The 20,362-nt window shown below is 35.0% G+C and overlaps 1 protein-coding gene across 2 annotated transcripts in view; it reads left to right on the forward strand.

Moving 5' to 3' along the window:
• Positions 1-20,362, forward strand: part of LOC107698687 (cyclin-dependent kinase 18-like) — a 112,573-nt gene that overhangs the window by 37,598 nt on the left and 54,613 nt on the right. Inside the window, exon 1 of one of the 2 annotated variants that reach the window (XM_016499815.1) lies at positions 4,643-4,918. The exons of the other annotated variant lie outside the window; for it this stretch is intronic. The gene's annotated coding sequence lies outside the window, so the exon portion shown is untranslated. Of the gene's footprint in view, positions 1-4,642; positions 4,919-20,362 lie in introns of those variants that run through there. 2 annotated transcript variants of the gene reach the window in all.

Genomic DNA, 20,362 nt, shown 5'->3' on the forward strand with positions numbered 1-20,362 from the left:
AATAATAATGCATTTTATGTATAATGTGCTTTTCTTAGACCCAAAGTGCTAAATTTACTGTGTGTGTTTGTATACAGTATATATCTTCTTTTTTTTTCTTGTTTTTTTTCTACTGTAAATAATAGTGTTGCAAATAAGTCATGTTATAAAAATGTTTCTATAGCCAGAACTGTAGTCGGAACAGAGTATATATTTACAGAGTCTATTTAGTACTTCTATGCGTTACTTATAATTTACTGTTTACTAATTTACTAGGCGGAGTCTATATTTACGTTGAGAAAAAACGAAGCACATACATAAAGCACACAAAAGTACTTCTATGAGTTTCTTATATTTTAATGTGGCTTTAAATGCATATATAAACGTTATCAATTAAATTTCACTTTAACTGCTAAGTAACATATAGGGCCTATACTTACTTTAAAACATAATTTACATTTATTTATATTTATTCATTTAGCAGAAGCTTTTATCCAAAGCGACCAAAGAGGACAATACAAGCAGAACTGATTAATCCAAGAGAGAAAACAATATCAGAAGTGCTACTGGACCAAACTTCAACAGACAATAATGCATTTCTACAGCAGAAAAGGAAGTGCAGAACAACCGACAGTAGAGAAGATTTTTAAGTGCAATTAAACAAAAGGTTATGAGTTAGTTAGTTAATTAAGGTCTTCATTATTTACGCTCCACTTCCCATCAGGGTTGAGGGTTTATTTTGTGATAATGATCGTGTAAGTGCACATGATCCATTACTGAAAACCACTGTTTCATTAAAAATAATTGTGTTCAGAACATAGGCTGCAGTACTGAAAAGTACAGAAAGTCTTTCTACTAACTTTAGTCATGTAGGTCTCCTGTAAACATCACTATCAATTATTGACTGATTCTAATATAAAAAAATAAAAGCTGCTGACTTGCTTCAGAAGAAAATGTGTGAAAGGTGCACAACCCTTTTGTACTGTCTCCATTTCTGCTGTACCCATGGTTCTCTGAACCTCATTTCAGTGAAATTACTTTTTCCAATTCAGGTGTGAAAACCTAATTTGGATGCCTAATTTTTGCTGAGTACTCGTTCTGCTGCCATCCGGGTCACTGGCTCTGAGATCTCCTGCTATATGTAGTGCGCTACATATACAGCGGGTAAAGGCACATACGCAAACATCAATAAACCTTGTGTTTGAAACCGAGCTGAAAGTTGTTTGAACATCTGAATTGCTGGCTTAATGAAAAGGAGCTTTGACTGTGTTACTGCTGTGAGACGCACAACATCTAACAATGATTTTCTCTATTCACGGCTGCATTTTACCATCCCTCAGTGTTTTAAAGGAACAGAACTAAACTGTAGGAATAGTTCAGACAGACATAAAAATTCTGTCATCATTTACTCACCTCATGTTGTTTCAAACCGGTTTGACTGACTTTCTTTTGTGGAACACAGAAAGGGAAGTTTTGCAGTACCACTAAAGCATAAAGTGTCCACAGCTCCAAAATTGTTACATTTCTACAATTTAATATAAACACTGAATGAAGAAATGCCCCAGAAACTAACTGAAATAAAGTTGAAGTACTAAAATTATTATAATAAAAAAAATATATATATATTTTCAATTATTAATATATTAATAAAATATAACATCTATTTTGAAAATACAGTATATATATATATATATATATATATTGCTTAACACTCAATTTTGTTAATTTTGTTTACATTTGTATTTACATATTTACAATTATTTTATAAATAAATGGTTTGTGCATATAAACAAAAACTTAAATTCGAATAAAACTGAATATATAAAAATAAAAGCCAATTTTAAAAATGAATAAATAGGCCTATTGTAAATAATACTGAAATAACATGGCATTAAATGCCATATATGAGACGAACGCAAATTAGATTTGAGAACTAGAGAGGAGGGAAAATATATTAAATTATTAATGAACAATGACTTCAATTTCAGTCTGCTCCTCACACAAGCCTATCACATTGCTTCAGAAGGCTTGAAAAAACAGCACACAGGTCATATGGGCTATTTTATAATACTTCTATGGTGCTTTTTGCCATTTTTTGAGCTTAACTGAGTCCACTCTCATTCACTTTTATTGTATGGAAAGAGCAGCATGGACATTAATCAAAATATCTACTTTTGTGATTAACGCAAGAAAGAAATTCATACACTTCATAAAAAAAACGTTTATGATGTTTTTTTCAAGCAAAATAAAAAATTCCTTAAAACGAGATAAATTTACTTGAGATGCAACAATGCTTATGATATAAAGACTTGTTTTCAGAGAATGTATCTTTAACACTAGTGTATTTGGTATTACACTGACAGATTTTTCAACTTTTTAAAGTATAAGCAAGAATAAGTCTGTCAGTGCAATAAAGATATTATATTTAAGATCAAATTTATGTAAACAAGCCCTAATTATCTTGTCTTAGAGATTTTTAGTCAATTAAAGTGTAAAACAAGACAACAACACTCATTACACAGGTCATATGGGCTATTTTATGATACTTCTATGGTGCTTTTTGCCATTTTTTGAGCTTAACTGAGTCCACTCTCATTCACTTTTATTGTATGGAAAAGAGCAGCATGGACATTAATCAAAATATCTACTTTTGTGTTTAACGCAAGAAAGAAATTCATACACTTCATAAAAAAAAACGTTTATGATGTTTTTTTCAAGCAAAATAAAAAATTCCTTAAAACGAGATAAATGTACTTGAGATGCAACAATGCTTATGATATAAAGACTTGTTTTCAGAGAATGTATCTTTAACACTAGTGTATTTGGTATTACACTGACAGATTTTTCAACTTTTTAAAGTATAAGCAAGAATAAGTCTGTCAGTGCAATAAAGATATTATATTTAAGATCAAATTTATGTAAACAAGCCCTAATTATCTTGTCTTAGAGATTTTTAGTCAATTAAAGTGTAAAACAAGACAACAACACTCATTAAGAACACTTATCAGCACATAATAACCTCTAATGAAGTCTTTTAGACAGAGCACTTCTCAACTGAGCTAAACCAACAACTGACTAGCTAGTGAAAACCTGCATTTTTGCAAAGCGGTCCCCTAATTAGTCTACGTCGACGTGTTTGACATCTTTCTTCAAAGCACACACTAATAACAATGGGTCATGTGAAGAAAGTAAACCACAAAGCAGACAAAAACAAAAAACACTACAGGTTTGACAGCTGAGAAATATAGCGAGAAACAGTTTAACTTTCCAGTAGACAGATCAGCTAATTAACAGCATCCACAACACACACACACACACACACACACACACACACACACACACACACTATTCCACTAGTCAAGTTGGCCTGAAACATTAACCATCTTAACCAGTCTGGGCTAGAAACAGACCAGCACTAGCCATCTAAAACCAGTTTAAACCATATTGAAACAAATGCTTTGGTAAATCAGAATTATGTAAAATTAAAAAGAAAATGACATAAAATATCCACATTTTTTAAATGATAATTTTGACTTTTTATGTCATAATAATAATTTTATATTTCATTTGAACTTTTTCATAATTTCAACATAACTAAATCATAATTATGACTTAGTATCTCATAATTTTCACTTGTTCATAATATCAACTTTTTATCTCATAATTATGACCTAGTATCTCATAATTTCTTATCTATGATTAACTTTTTATCTCACAAATATGACTTACAATTTTGACATTAAAATTACATATATTTCATACTTCCACTCATAATTATGACTTAATGTCAATTTCTATTTTTTTCGCATAATTATGATTTAGTATGTAGTAATTTTGACTTTTTATCAGTTTTGACTTCATATCTTATAATTATGATTTGGTATGTCACCATTTTTATGCTATGATTTGGTATGTCACCATTTATGACTTAGTATCTCATAGTTTTGGACTTTGTATCTCATAATTATGACTTTTTAGGAATTTTATTATCATCATTATTAATTATTAAGAAGACACTGTTGATCATGATGGTTATAATGAAATTTGTACAATACAATAAGACAGGCCTACCTGGACATCTTCCTCTTCCTCATCATGACCTCATCCTCAACCCTAAAATTATCATCATCATCACCACCACACTATCCTCAATATCAACATCACATCAAGATGATGATTTTGATTACCCGTATGTGAAGTTGTTGATGATGATGGTGATGATGATGAAGGTGGTGAGGTGAGGTGCTTTATATGGAGGGCGAGTCTCTCTGCAGACAGACTCAAGTTTCAGCCTCATTAAAGGCAGAACTGCAGCTGCAGCCGATCGTTTATCAGGCTTTACTGGACTGAATCTAATCTGAGCATGATGGAGTGATCCATCCACAACACACACACACACACACACACACACACACACACACACACACACACACACACACTATTGGTCCACAGCCATATTGAACAAGCTCCGGTGTGAAAGAATCACAGTCTCTCAGCAGGCAGAGAGGACTTGTGTGATGAAGCGCTCTGATTGGCCGTTGCTATAACAATATGGGAGGAGAGACAGCCAAGTGGGGGTGGAGACCCAGCATGATTATAAAATCCTTCAGAGAGACACATTTGCTTCCTGTATGTTTTTATTTTTTTATTTATTTTCTATGTTTTCCCACATCTCCTCCTGTCAGAAGGGTCTCTCATGAGCAGAAGTAGGAGGGAGCGCGGAAAGGGACGCAAGATAAACGCCTGTGCCTCTCTCTACTGCATGCACGCATGCAATGCGTGCTGCAGACTAAATAAGACACCTCCAGTTTTGGATTATCTGTCTGGTGGTGCGCTGACTGCCTCCAGACCTGGAGGCCACCCTCCTCCCTTTCACACTGAAGGAAGAGTAGAGTAGAGACGGTCTGCTGTTTGCCTCCTGCAGACTCCAACCACTCCTGTGAGTATGCAACCGTGTCTGTGTTGTGACATGAACTGTTCTGACTTTATGACATGCTTGAGATGATCCTGACCGTGTTGTTGTTTAGATATAGACTGAAGCTGAAACCCTGTACATCTACAGTACATCTAGCACTGGAATAACGCCATGAACGCTCTTTCCATTCAGGTTTCGCTCATCTTTCTAAACCCACACACTGATGTGTGCTAACGCAATATATGTGGCTTCGGGGTCACGCGTGTTCAGCGGCGTGGGCTTTGATGCACACATGATTCACGGCTGCGTGTACGGCCGGGACTATACATTTGTGGAGAGCGTCCTGAGAGCGGCGAGATGCTTTAAAGTGACACATTACAATGTTTACATAACACGCCTGCTTATTGCAGCCTATCTGACAGTACGCACACCACTCGAATGCACAAACAGAGTCGGTCAATAACATTAGTGTGAAGCAGGACCAGTGTGAAGCCACAATAGGCAGCTGGCAGTGGCTCATTAGTGCAGAAAGGAGCTATTAATAAACGAGTCCTGCATCTTGAAGTCAAACAGCCCACTGGATGTGGCTGCACTCTTAAAAATAAAGCCTATCAAGGGCTGTTTTGGGCTCTATAGAGTTCTTAATTAGCCAATATGGTGTTTATGAGAGTAAAAGGTCTGCAGATAAGTGTTTGGGTTTCTGGATCTTACGCGATGGTTTCCTACAGAAGAAGAGAGTAAAAAGTTATTTGTGAAACTTTAAAACTTTAGTACACCGTGATTTGGTCTTCTGTCAACAGAGAAAGCATGAATTCACAAGCAACTTGCACAACTTTCAGATTTGAAGGTCTTGAAAAGCTCTGAATATGATCCAGTGAGGGCATGTGGAAAGATGCAAATCATGTTTGCGTTTGCTTGAGGGAAAATTACTTTTATGAAAATGTTAAAATAATACTTAAAAGAGTAGCAACTCTTTCTGAGGTGCTTTTTCTAAAATGCTTTTGGAGAAATTACATTTGAAATAACATTCACAAGTATGATGATTTTTAATGCATAAGAGTACTGTGTTGTAAAATGAATGTGAATAGTACAGCTCAGATCATTCAGTTTTTGTAGAACAAAACAGTGGTATCTTGAAAAATTTGAGACCTTTTTTGAAATTCAAGTGACACATGAGTGCAAAGCAATAACAAAAGTCTCTATTTCATCTAGATACTGTCTAGAAGAAACAATTGAGACATAAAGAAACCTTTATGTGCATGTGTGTTCCTTACTCTGAGTGGAAAACCAGTTGAAACAATAATAGAAATCGTTATTTTTATCAGTTACTCATGTTGACCAGTCAGTTTCCTCATAATTTGTTCCACAAACTTTATTCCACGTGTGGAAGATAACCTTCATTTAATAGACAGAGAGAATATGAGGACAAACCTGTGATGTGGTGAAGACAATGGCATTATGTAAGTTTATGAGTTCCTTTATAGGATGAGAATATGACAGATATTATCACCTCAATCTAGAAAGCCAGCATTTTCTCTCAAAGCTAAATTGTGTATTCAGAAGGAGCAATTGTGGTTTGTTGGTCTTCTAACTCAGTTAATTTCCTTCCTCGACTGTGAAGCCGTACCTTGAGAAGGCAACTGAAGATAATTGCGCAATTGGGCCTAGGAGAACAGCACCAAATGAGAGGTTTTGCTCATACTGTCTTGAATATATATATAGTGACGGCTGCTAAGGTTCAGTGACGCACAAAAATGTCCTAAGCAAAACGTATCATATATCATGTGCTTGGATCCGGTGATGTTAATGGTTCAGTGTCAGTGAGCAAAGTATCAGGAAACAACAAAAGTGCCTTCGAGAATGTCCCCGTTGTTTGTATCCAAGCTGGGATACAATTTCAGAGCCCTGTGATTATAAAGAAGTGCTCTTTGCCTTTCTTCTCCGGCTTTGAAATGGAAATGACACAAAGTTCCCTGTCTGCATAGAAATAACACAAGGGGAGAATGAATATGCACAAACACCTCCCTGTATTTTGTGGGTGATTCTTGTTAGTCAAAAGAGCTGCTGTGCTTTGATGGCGACAGGAAGATGAGAACGAGGTCGACCCAACATGGACACCAGGGTACAGGCCTGGGGCGGCGCACCATCTACCTCTTCACCATCTGCCCTTTCGCTATCTTTAGCGAAATTATATAACAGTTAAGTAAAAATATCAATATTAAACAAATATTACAAAATCTATTGCTCTGATTCTGATTGAATGAGGCATTTTTATATTAATGAGGCAAGTTGCAGTTTTGCTCAACGACCAAACTTATATCTAAACTCTGAATGGGACACGTCCTGCTGTATATTTCACACGGACTCCATGATTCGCTGTCGCTCTCGCATGTAAATAACATAAAGCAGAATCTCTACCAGTCTGTAAATCTCTACCACGTGATACATATCCTCACACCACCCAGCCCTTGTTTGCCCTAATCAGCAAATTGCATGTTGATATGTAAGCTTAAGTACTTAAAATCATGTGCAATTGACATAATGAGTAATTAAGACTCAACTAATTACATTCACAGAGAGACACGTGCTCTATTGTAGAAATACAATCAGTGTGCAAATTATATAATGACTTTCACAAAGAAATTTCACACAACCTAAATTGTCTTTTGGTGCACCAAGCACAGCTAGATTACAATCAGTGATCATTTTGATACTATACTTTTAAATACAAAGTGCTGAAAAAAATGGACACAGCTATAGACTGAAACCACTGTCAAAAACAAGCCTATATGTAAAATTATAAGTATTTAATATAATAATGTATTGTAAACATAAATAAACTTCCGACCTTGCCTTCGGTTTCTGCCTTTTCTAACTCGCACCCTGAATAGTCACTGAGAGACAGAGTGAGAGAAAAAGAGAGATTAAACTATTGATCTGCAAAGACTAATTATGCTGTTTAAGGTCTCTATAGGGCACCCATTGATTTACTAGAAATAAGTTATAGGACTGAGTGCTTATTGATCGAGTGTGGTTTCAGAGCTCTGATGACATCACTATAAATCTGTGAGTGATTACAGGAGATGAATGGCCTGCTAACTAGACAAGTAATTAGACCCTCATAATTTAACCCACGACTGCTACAGTTCTTTATTACACGGCATATGGCACTGAGAGGCACGGGTTGTCCATTCAGTGTTTTTTTTAATTACTACGGGGAAAGGTTATCTATTGTGTACTGTGTATTTTAGCTCAGGCTATATATGCATATATACTTAAGCTTACCATGTCTGTCTGTAGAATGTCAGAGCTACTTTTGTTGCAGAACAAATGTTTTCAAAAGTTTTCAAATAAAAGGAATGATCTGATGTACAGTATAGACTTATTAATGATATTTGCCAAGTCAAATATATATATATAAAAAAAAAACTCAGAACACCACAGCAACTGTCAAGCAACACACTAAAACCACCTACAACACTTTAATACCGTCACAGTAACAAAAAAAGAGACAAAAATTATAGAGACTGCACATCAACACAATAAAATTCACTCTTAACACCCTATTACAGACAGAGCAATTCATTAGTAAGAATAACCTAGAAACCATTCAACAATACATTAAAAACCATTCAGAACACACTAACGACAGCACAGCAACACACTCAAACCACTCAGAATGCCCTAGCAACCACACAGCAACACACTGAACACCAATCAGAACACCCTATAAAGTAGAAACACGATCACACAAAGCCTAGAAACACAATAAAACCCACACACTTAAACCATTTAAAATTCGCCAACAACCGCACAGCAACAGACTAAAAAACACTCAGAACAGCCCAGCAACTGCATAGCAACACACAAACCACTAAGAACAACCTGGCAACCACATAAAAACACAATAAAAATACTCAGAACAGCATAGCAACCACACAGCAACACAATAAAAAAAATACATTTAGAGCAGCATAACAACACAATACAAACACTCAAAACAGCTCAGCAACCACAAAGCAACACGATAAAAAACACTCAGAACAGTGTAGCAATTGCATAGCAACATAAAACACTCAGAACAGCCTAGTAACTGCATAGCAACACAATAAACACAATCAAAACAGCCTAGCAACCACATATAAACACAATAAAAAACACTCAGAACAGTGTAGCAATTGCATAGCAACATAAAACACTCAGAACAGCCTAGCAACTGCATAGCAACACACAAACCACTAAGAACAACCTGGCAACCACATAAAAACACAATAAAAATACTCAGAACAGCATAGCAACCGCACAGCAACACAATAAAAAAAAAAAAAAATTTAGAGCAGCATAACAACAAAATAAAAACCCTCAGAACAGCTTAGCAACCACATAGCAACACAATAAAAACACTCAGAACAGTGTAGCAATTGCATAGCAACATAAAACAGTCATAACAACCTAGTAACTGCATAGCAACACAATAAAAACACTCAGAACAGCCTAGCAACCACATAGAAACACAATAAAAAAACACTCAGAACAGTGTAGCAATTGCATAGCAACATAAAACACTCGGAACAGCCTAGCAACTGCATAGCAACACAATAAAAACACTCAGAACAGCCTGGCAACCACATAGCAAAAACAAAACAAAGAAACACTTAGAAGAACAGTGTAGCAATTGTTAGAGTTTGAGTACTCCGTCTCGAGTACAACTTCTAGTGGACTTGGACTTGTCACAGTCTTGGATGCATTTTTACTCTGACTTGACTTGGACTCAAACGTTTGGGACTCGAAAAATATTTCCGAGTCCAGGGACAATTGACGGAGCTGTCACTGACCCGATGCATTGTCACGAACGTAACATTCAGTATTCACATGTGTTTTTAAGTCTTGCCAGTACTTGAAAGCTGACAGGTTTCCATGCACACACACCCAAAGCGCACTCACAGGAAATCGCCTCTCAGTCAGCGTGCAAATGCCGAATTAAGTTCTCTTTCGTGTGTTATTGCTACACGCTCAAATCCACGAAAACATGTCAAAATAAAAAGATATACTCCAAATAGCTTAGCAATAAGGCAGTGAATATTTCATAAGCAACACCACTCACAAAAACGCATCCATCTAGTTTGCTCATTGTTTGACATGGTGAACAAAGCAATGCATTTAGACAAATTATAAATCAAGATTTGTCTTCAGCTTGTGTGGAACGTGACCCTATGTCCATATCCCACATCTACACTCTTAGAAAAAAGGTACCTGTACAAAAGCTGTCACTGAGGTGGTACCTTTTCAAAAGGTACCTTATTTACCCCTAAAACAATATATTAGTACCTAATATAAGGTACCTAAATGGTACATATTAGTACCTTTGGAAAAGATACTGCCCCAGTGACAACTGTTGTACCTTTTTTTCTGGCAGTGCATGTTTAGCACCTGTAGTTCTGGAAAGGTTTTAAATTTTCATTTCATATTGGTTTCAATAATGACTCAATTTCTTTACATCTGAATCATTTAAAGTGACCCCTGGAATGTGTGATGACTCATATCACGGTGGGTTGACGCATAAGACCTGTAATACATGTTAGTCACTGTAAAGTCCCGCATGTGTTGCACGTGCCTGTTTGTGGTCATTTAACCCCTTCATGTTGGCATTTTAAAGAAAAACAACTTTTCTCAGATCAGTCTTATCAGGGTGAGGATGTGCCACCCACAGTGCAAACAGAGCTAGTCACCCAGCAGCTCTGAGGTAGTTAGCCTGTCAACACACTTTTATTTCTATAAATCATCTCTCGTTGGGGCCATTTATAGGTCATAACTTCTGTGCAGCGTCTAGCAAACCAGCATGGGACCGGTTCCTTTCACATACTGACGTGTTAAATCCTGCACAGAAAACCGTATTTCACATGTGGCTAGTCATTTAGCTGTATGGCTTTATTATCTGTGCTGTTGCTTATACAGACTCTGTTCAGCAGTGACAGACTCATTATTTAGTTACGGTCATATAAAATAGAAATATCACAAATTAGAGCAACATTGAGATGAAATAGAGACACTTGCATTAGTCTCTTTCTTCACAAATATTTCTCATCCCAAAAGCTCCACAAAAGCACACATCTTCTATAGAGATTTAGATCTCTGTAATATCTCACACTATGCTCAGATTTGCCAAGATACCAAAATCTGCAGTCAAAAGAGGTCTCAATATATTTTAAATATATAGGTGCATCTCAATAAATTAGAATGTCGTGGAAAAGTTAATTTATTTCAGTAATTCAACTCAAATTGTGAAACTCGTGTATTAAATAAATTCAATGCACACAGACTGAAGTAGTTTAAGTCTTTGGTTCTTTTAATTGTGATGATTTTGGCTCACATTTAACAAAAACCCACCAATTCACTATCTCAACAAATTAGAATATGGTGACATGCCAAGACATTCTAATTTATTGAGATGCACCTGTATTTTAATATAACATGTATAATATACAGCATATACACGTCTCCAATAGTTTCAGAAGTCTGCGATCAAAAGTCAGAGAAGACAACACAAACTCAAACATATCAAATTTTGGCAACACAAATTTTTCTTAATCCACAAAATGTATATAATTGAAATAAAAATTTTATATACAATAATCACGCTTCATATTGTTTCAGAAGTGTACGATCAAAAGTCAGTTATCTCAATATAAACTCAAACATCTATTAAATTCTCCAAGATAAAAAAATATTATATAATATAATATAAAATTACCAAGATTATATAATGTCAAATAAATTATCTATAGTAATCACACATCTCCAGAAGTCCGAAATTAAGTCAATCTCAATATAAACTCTATAAACTCTCTTGCAATAAAATCTTCCAAGATAACATGAATTTAATCCATAAATATTATATTATATTATAATACAAAATAATAAATGTTCATACAATTATATAAAAAATAATCTAAAATAAAAAAATAATAATAAACAGTAATCATACATCTCCTGGTTTCAGAAGTCTGAAATCAAGTCAATGATCTCGATATAAACTCAAATATTCAAACTAAGTTAATTTCCACATATGTTTTTGTTTATAGCTTTAGCCTTTAAAAAAGACCAATTATTGCAATTAAAGCATGACTAAGTAATTTGAGGAGAAACACAGATGCATCAAACATTGCCCAAAAGCCTATTAAGTCTCCTGAGCTGTGAAAAAGCAACAACTGATCATAAAGCAATCAGAGATAGACAGGTTACATAAAAGTAGTAAGAGAGAGAGCTTAGCAAAAGCACTAACGCTCATGTGTGCCTCATCCAAGCTCATTCCCAGTAACGTTTACAGTAGCTAGCCTGCTGTTTGCAGTAAATAAAGGAAGGTCTTCACAAGAATGTTGCCCAACATTTCAAGTTAATCCAGTTTTTACTCATTAAAAGGGCAACATACTGACTTTACATAGAACAAAAGCAAAATGCTGTTTTTATGGATCGCTAAAAAATTTGATAACAGCTAGGGACTGCTAGCAATCGTCACAGCAGGATGCGTCTAAAGAGCAACAAAATGGCCATGTAGTCTCGATAAAAATCACAGTTTGTTCTTTCTCACCACACTCTAAAAAATGCTGGGTTGTTTCAACCCAACTTTGGGTCAAATATGGACTAACCCAACCGTTGGGTTAAATTTTTACATTACATTTTTAACCCAACGGTTGGGTTAGTCCATATTTGACCCAAAGTTGGGTTGAAACAACCCAGCATTTTTTAGAGTGTGGTGAGAAAGAACAAACTGTGATTTTTATCGAGACGGGTTGAAACAACGCAGCATTTTTTAGAGTGCAGGCTTGGTTTCTTTTCATGTAATTGTGAGCCAGCTGAACGAACACTAGCTCAACTTAAACATGTTTCGCTGATAGTTGGCGGTTGTGTTTTGTTGTCTTTTTTAAATAAGAGGAACACTAGAGCCATTGTTTTAGCTTGACGTCCAAACATTACTTTGGTTTGTGCATCTACATAACTAAAGAAAGAGCTTCTTGTAGTGCAACAAGACATCTCTGGCTCTGGTCATAGCGATGCGTACAGTGAAAACAAAAGGTCGTCTTTATTGCTTCATCTAAATGGAACGGGGAATGGCACACTCTAAAAAATGCTGGGTTAAATACAACCCAGTGCTGCGCTGGGTCAAAACAACCCAATTGCTGGGTTTGTCCCTATTTTACCCAGCACTGGGTTGTATTTAACCCAGCATTTTTTAGAGTGCAGGCATTTACTGCTGGTAGGCTTTCTAAAAATATATAATCACTCCCTCCTTGAGATTTATGTGCATTTTGGAGCCACGTCAAGTGTTTACTCATGTAATGAAAAGCGTACGAGCAAATGAAGGAAAATTATATGACTCCGGCACTAACAATATTACTAATGCATCTTTCACAGCTCGCTCCTTTCCAAAAAGACAGTCTAATGTGGCAGTCGAAGTAATATGCATCTTTATCTATGTCCACACATGCCGTGAAGCCAAAGGCAATGACAAACGGCCCTTCCTGTCATGTCATTTTCAGCTTTGCCAAATATTAAGCTGTCGTCGTTTCCATGCAAGCCATTTGTCTTAGTTTAGTTGCACGATTTTCAGCTTGACAAGCAGGAATATAGTATCAGGGCGATACGGGTGTGAGGTATCGCCATCCGTCTTAATGGGCACATCTCAATTTCACAACCGTCGGGGCCGGACGGGCCGCCGTACGAGGTCAGTTACAGTGCATTCAATCAACCGTTGGCTCCAGATAATAAAATGACTAGAACGCCCCAAAATGAAACGTTTAGGAACCAAATGAATTTAAGTCACCAAATAACAGAATCTCTCAATATAAATGGTTGCTCAGAAGCAATGTTTTCCCTTATAGTAAATTCAACCTTATAACTGGGCCTAAGGATACACTGTAAGAAATAATTGTAATTTCATATGGTATGATCAATTCTATGGTAAAAACCTGTTAATTGGTTAATGTTCCCTTAATCTATATGGTGTAAAACTGTAATAGATCTAATGAGACATTACATGTAGTTTTACAGTAAAATACAGTTAAATGTACAGTTTGTGTAAGTGAAAAGGAACAAGTCATCTTATAATTTACAGAGAAAATGTGCAAATTGACATTCACTGTATGACAGCTGACATTTGATATTTTTTTTTCAATAAATGTGTTTCTTTTAATAAATGTGTTTCTTAGTTTTTCTGTTATGTTCATTAGGGGTTTATGTTGCATATTATGTTATTAAATTCATCTTTATTGCATTATTTTATGTTTTTAACATGTTTTATAAAGATAAAAAAAATATTTTAGCAATTTGGTATATTAACTCTATTTCAGTAAATGAAAAGTTTAAAAACAAACAAAAAAATGTTGTTAAAATAAAATAAAATAGAGGTTCAATATGAAATTAAATACTTTTTAAACAAAACAAAATAAAATAGGGAGTTCAATATCAAAGCTTAATTCCTTCTAAAAATAATAAAATAAAATAAAGGTTTAATATGAAATCAAATACTTCTTAAATTCTTCAAAATAAAAATAAATAAATAGGAGGCTCGTTATCAAAGCTTAATTCTTTCCAAAAAAAATAAATAAATAAAATGAAATAAAATAGGAGGTTCAGCATGAAATTTGGTAATTTTAGTTATTTGGTATATTAGCACTATTTATATTAACTTCTAATCATTTGTTAGACCAGTTCAAACCAATATACTTTTAAGTTTGAGAATGATTCATTAAAAATAACCTGTTCATAAGAGTCATTTGTTTGAGAATCAGAATCTCTCCTGCACACTCTAAAGATGAAATGTACTAACATCTCCTCACCAAATAATCATTATAAACAACAACTCAATGAAACTTTCCTGTCTATAGCAAATTTAGATTTCAATTTTTAACACAAATTTGTAAATATTTGATTCACATTCTGTAGCCCTGACAACTGACAACACAATAGTTAAACAAACAAGTCAGATTGTTTTTTTCTTTTCTTTTTGGCTTCCTAAAACAACAGGCTTTGGCGGATAGAAGCATGTTTTCCAGGAGGAATCCAGTGTAAATGCTTGTAGCGATGTCATTCTGAAAAACAAGGGCAACGTTGTGCTGGCATATTGCGAGTTGTAAATGGCACTGAAGCATGCATCTGAACGAGCGCTCCTGTCACTGAGGAATAAACTAATCTGACCACAGGACTGAGCCCTGAGTCTTTATGTGGTTTGGGTTTGAGTCAGAATTGAAAATCTGGGTTACTTCCTAATGTAGCCATCAAAGCGTTATTGCAGTGGCAAACCATCTTTAGATGATGGACATGAATCTTCTGATGGACAGGTAGGCTAATTTAATACATTAGATTAGATAGAACCTGGCAACACAAGCATCCGTTTTAAATGTACATAATATCATGCATGGATGAGAAAATCATCTTTGGAATCACCCATGGGAAAGAAATCACAAATGGCAAATCATCTTTTCAATATCAGTTTCTTCTAGACAACAACAGCAGGCTCGATATGAAAGAAAATATTTCTTATCTAATTCATCAAATAAATTAAAATAAAATAAAAAATAAAATGGGAGGTTCAATATGAAAGCAAATAATTCTCAAATTCTTCAAAAAAATAAAATAGGACTTTCAATATGAAAGCAAATACTTTTAAAATTATTCAAAATAAATTAAATAAATTAAATACAAATAAAATAAAATAAAAAATATCAAAGATTTATTCCTTACAAAAAATAAAATAAAATACTAAAATACTAAAATAAATAAAATAAAATAAAATAGGAGGTTTAACACGAAACCAAATACTTAAAAAATATTTTTCTCCAAATAAAATTAAAAAAATATATAAAATAAATAGGAGATTCAATATCAAAGCTTGATTCCTTCCAAAAAATAATGAAAAAAAAAAAAAATGTAATAATAAAATAAAATAAAAAAGGAGGTTCGATATGAAAGCAAATACTTATTAAATTCTTCCAAATAAAATAGTAAAATAAAACAAAGTAAAATAAAATAAAATTTAAAATAAATAGGTTCAATACCAAAGCTTGATTCCTTCCAAAAATAATAAAATCAAATTAAGTAAAATCAAATAAAATCAAATAGAACTGGGAGGTTCAGTATGAAAGCAAACAAACAAACAAAATAAAATAAACAAGAGACTCAATATAAAATATTTTTCAAATATAAATAAATAAAAGTTTATTGCTTTATATTCTGTCAACAATGATCCCACATGAAACTCCCCTTCATAAAGATTTCTCAATAATATCTTCAATATCTCAGATCTGATAGGTCTGCAATCTAAAGTCTCAATATAATTGAGTCAATTTCTCCTAAGACAAAACAAACTGATCTTCTATCCACATTCATTTTATAGTTCTGTACTCCTGATGTGCATCGACTATTCAATCATTCTGTGAAAGAACTGCGAGAAGGATACTTATCTGAGAAAATTATGTACCCTGAGCTACGAAGGAGTCACCTGTGGACAATCAAATTCTCCTCAGGCCATTTCCACACTCATATTTCTACCCACTAGGCCTCTGAGACTGAGACATTATTGTTTTTTAATACAGAGAAACTATCTACAGCTCTGTGAGAGATCATGATTCATTACAATGCCAGAACAAAAGTAAAACAGGCCTTTATTTCTCTGAGCAGTGTGTCAAAGGGCCAGTGAAGGGGACTCTTCTCCTCATTAATCTGTCTAGACCCCCGACCGGTCCTGTTTATTCCACTTCCACTGTGTCCTCACGACTTCCCCAAAACTAGCACTGAAACAGAGCAATAAGGAGAAAGAGAGCGATCTGTGTTTTCCCCAAGATACTATCCCTAGTTAGTCATTTCTCCCTTTACTGATTTAATTCAAACAACCGCCATGCTAAATTACTCGGCTGCTCCAAACTGCCATTGTTTTCACTCATTTTATACAGAATATTGGCAAATCTGGAGGTAAAACGTGTCGTTATCTGTTGCTTTTTATTATCAGCTTTAAAAACAGCCCCGCAATTTCAGGCCCAAATGGTTTTAGGACTTTTATCACCAATGTCTCAACAAATCGTTGCAACAGTATAGGAGAATGAAAGCCAATGCAAGCAACTCTGGACGCAATGAACACCGGATTCCTGGATTTTTCCTCTTACTAGACTAGCACCTTTATTCCTCCTGAGACGACATTACAGGAGTGCACTTCCAGATGAATGACTCAGTCGATCCCCTGGGCGTCTGACAGGATCTAGGTCATCTTTTGACAGACACATATTGAGAGAGTCAAGGGTTCGTACAAAATATGATAATTGTTTCTGGATGAGTTGCTTTCTCGAAAAGCTGCAATATGTTCAGTGCAAATCTTAACACAAAATATTTCAAACGCGTGAATCACATTCTTTTTCTTTCTATTTGATATTGATCCCACATGACATTAAAAATTATCCTACTTTCTTCATAAAAAAAATCTGGTTTTAAAGTGCACAATTCATCAGTGAATGTTATTTTAAAGAAAGAAGAAGAAAAAATAAATAAATTAGGTATTACTGATATCAGAATGCTGGCTGATAATGATAAGCTATTAATATTGTGATGTTATGGCTGTTAACCAATAAATCCCTGATATTAAAATTCAATACTATTTTGTGCAAAATAAATAAATAAATAAATAAATAAATAAAATTCTTTTTTATTTACAAGTGAATTTAGAAATCATAACATTATAATATTTTTATAATATTGTTTATTTTATTATTAAACTATTATTGTTACTGAATTGTTTGCTTCATTTAAGATTAAATTAAAGTGAGCGCTAGTAACGGTAAATCTAAAGGTAAATCTAAAAATGCAATAATCTTCAGAAATGAGCATGCAAATTTAAATATTCTGTATCAGCCAATACACAATTAAATTAAACTAAGAATTTAAATAAACTAAAAAAAACATTTTTCACCAAATAATCAATATATGTAAGATATGAAGAGTTCATTTGCAAAAACCAATAAACGCCACTTAAAAAAAAAAAGAGCTGATTGTCGTGCATTATTTTCCACATATAGTACGATCTGAACCCTAAACACGTTTTGTCAAAAAAGCTGGTTTTGTCCACTTTCAAGGCATCGCGAGTTCACGTTTTACTTCAGAAGCCGACAAGCGCCCTTGTTGTTTTTGAACAGAAGCCGATAAGTCCATTTTAGCGAATCAGCGCACTGTATTCAGGTCAGGTGACACTGACAAGGCTACTTTCACTTTGAAAAGACGTGCTAGCTGTTTCGTCAGAGCTGACTAAAAGTGATCGAGGATGGATAATTTCGATGAACTTGATGAACTTGAGATATCTTCTTCAGGGTGAAGAAGGAAAATAAAAGCTGCAAAAGCAGCGCGTTACAATGGTGAGGGAAAAGCTCCGTGTATTGCGTGTAATCACATCCATACAGTTTATGATCACAACAACAACAACATTTGTCAGGCATCTACATTGTCATCTGAGGAGATTACAAAGATTAAACGAGTGTTTTTTTAAACTCTAAAACATGAAATGTGGAGTTATCTGCTTTTGCCAAAAAAAAAACGACTGTTGGAGTTATCTGCTTTTGCTATAAAACAAACTTTTAACATGTAAAAAAAAACATACCTTCAATTAACTTTTATTTTGTAAATTACCTGTATTTGTTTAAGTTATTATTACTTAATCAAAACAACCCAACTTCAGTTTGATTGATATTACTTGGAATGCGCAATAAAAAAAAAACGTGATTTCTGAAAAAAATTATCGGTTATCGGTTTTTGCAAATTAACTCTTCATATATTGTGCATCAAAATGTAAAAAGTTTCTCTATTATTATTATTTATTTATTTATTTGCAGATTTAAAGAAAACAATGTAAGACGTAAGACACAACCACCAGAATTAACACAAAATAAATATTTGAATATGTTTAAAAACACACACACAAGGAGCAAAAATTGAGACAAACAGGTAGCAGATAAAGACGTCAAATTAGAGTACATTAAAATAATAAACATTTTGCAAATTTGCAAACAAATTTCTCTATATTTGTGGGGAAAGTGCCTTACAAACCCAGTAAACAAGCCAAAGTCAACAATAACAATGAAACAGAGGAAGAAATCTGAGGAGGAAATATCTTAATATGCATATCCTAACATATACATCATTTTCCAAATCAAGCCCCTGGTATTTCACAAAAGGCTGAAAACTTAAGCGCTACTGTTGATTACCAGTGACATTTCCTCTGTACAATTACAAGCAACAAGCTGTCATTTCATTGTGCATGAGACGAGGATATCCTTTTTCACCTTCAAATCAAATCACAATACTATTCAGCACCACCGAGATCTCCTCGTAGCCTCTCTGCATGCTCTCTCCCTGGACAAAAACGAGCGTTTGAGCAGCCGCGGTATTGAATGAAGCCAACCCATGGGTGCCTAAGTATCAATTAAAGTGTAGGTGAAATGATTTCTCTCTCTGTACGTCAGTACTCAGCCTCCACAATGCACTGACGCGGCTCCGCTTGAGGGCTTAGCCGTGTTCGCCAGAGGCAAATGTCATGTTGTTTTCTCATTGTTCAATAAATGGACTTGGTGGACGGACATCTGTGCAGTAATTCCAGTATTGTAATTGCAGCAGCAAAGCCAGATGGGAGAAAAAACATTGTTTTTAATGTCGCAAACAATCTCTGCAGGGTGTGTGAATGCCTGAAAAGTTTCATAACACATTCAAAAACCAGACTTTTAACTAGATTTGAGCTCCATTCTTTGAACAATAGCCACATGACGATGACCTTGCGGCTGGATGATTCTTTGGGGAAACAAAAAGGGGTCAAACCTGGAATCAAACGCCATCCGACTGTCTCTTGTGGCCATGAGTGGGAATCTAATAAACAGATGAGTCAAAAACACCTTTATGTTTTCTCTCTAGTTTGGACAAACACAGAAAAAGGCGAATTATTCTGACACGTAACCGTAGAGAAAGCAGCTTGAGACATCACTGTTGCACCATCAAGGGTGTCCCACTGCCAAATGATGGGTTTTTCCGCTCAGAGCCGAGGGCCAAGTTGATCTGGCACAAGAACGAGAGCAGATGCCATTTGATGATGGCGAGCCAGAACGGGGCGGCCAAACTCTGTCAGAGAGATCAGAATCTTCTCATTATTTTCTCACATCTTTTCATGTGGGAAGTCGTGTTCCCAATCAAAACCGCCGTACCCCACGGAGTGTCCAGTCTACAGTGTCTGTGGAAAACTAAATTAGGGTTTGTTTTTCGGTGCGATTTGCCATGCAGGGGTTCTGGTTGCACTTTTTGCTCTGTATGCAGGGCTGTGAATGAGACCTGCATGGATATTTGCCTTTTGGCTGGGCGCACAATGTGCCAGTGTGTAGTCTGTAAAGAAGACAAATGGGGCGCATCCTGATTTGGAATGCATTCCTGGCAAAGAGCAATTAAGCC

Source organism: Sinocyclocheilus anshuiensis, unplaced genomic scaffold, assembly GCF_001515605.1.
Source record: "Sinocyclocheilus anshuiensis isolate Anshui unplaced genomic scaffold, SAMN03320099.WGS_v1.1 scaffold313, whole genome shotgun sequence".
NCBI lineage: Eukaryota > Metazoa > Chordata > Actinopteri > Cypriniformes > Cyprinidae > Sinocyclocheilus > Sinocyclocheilus anshuiensis.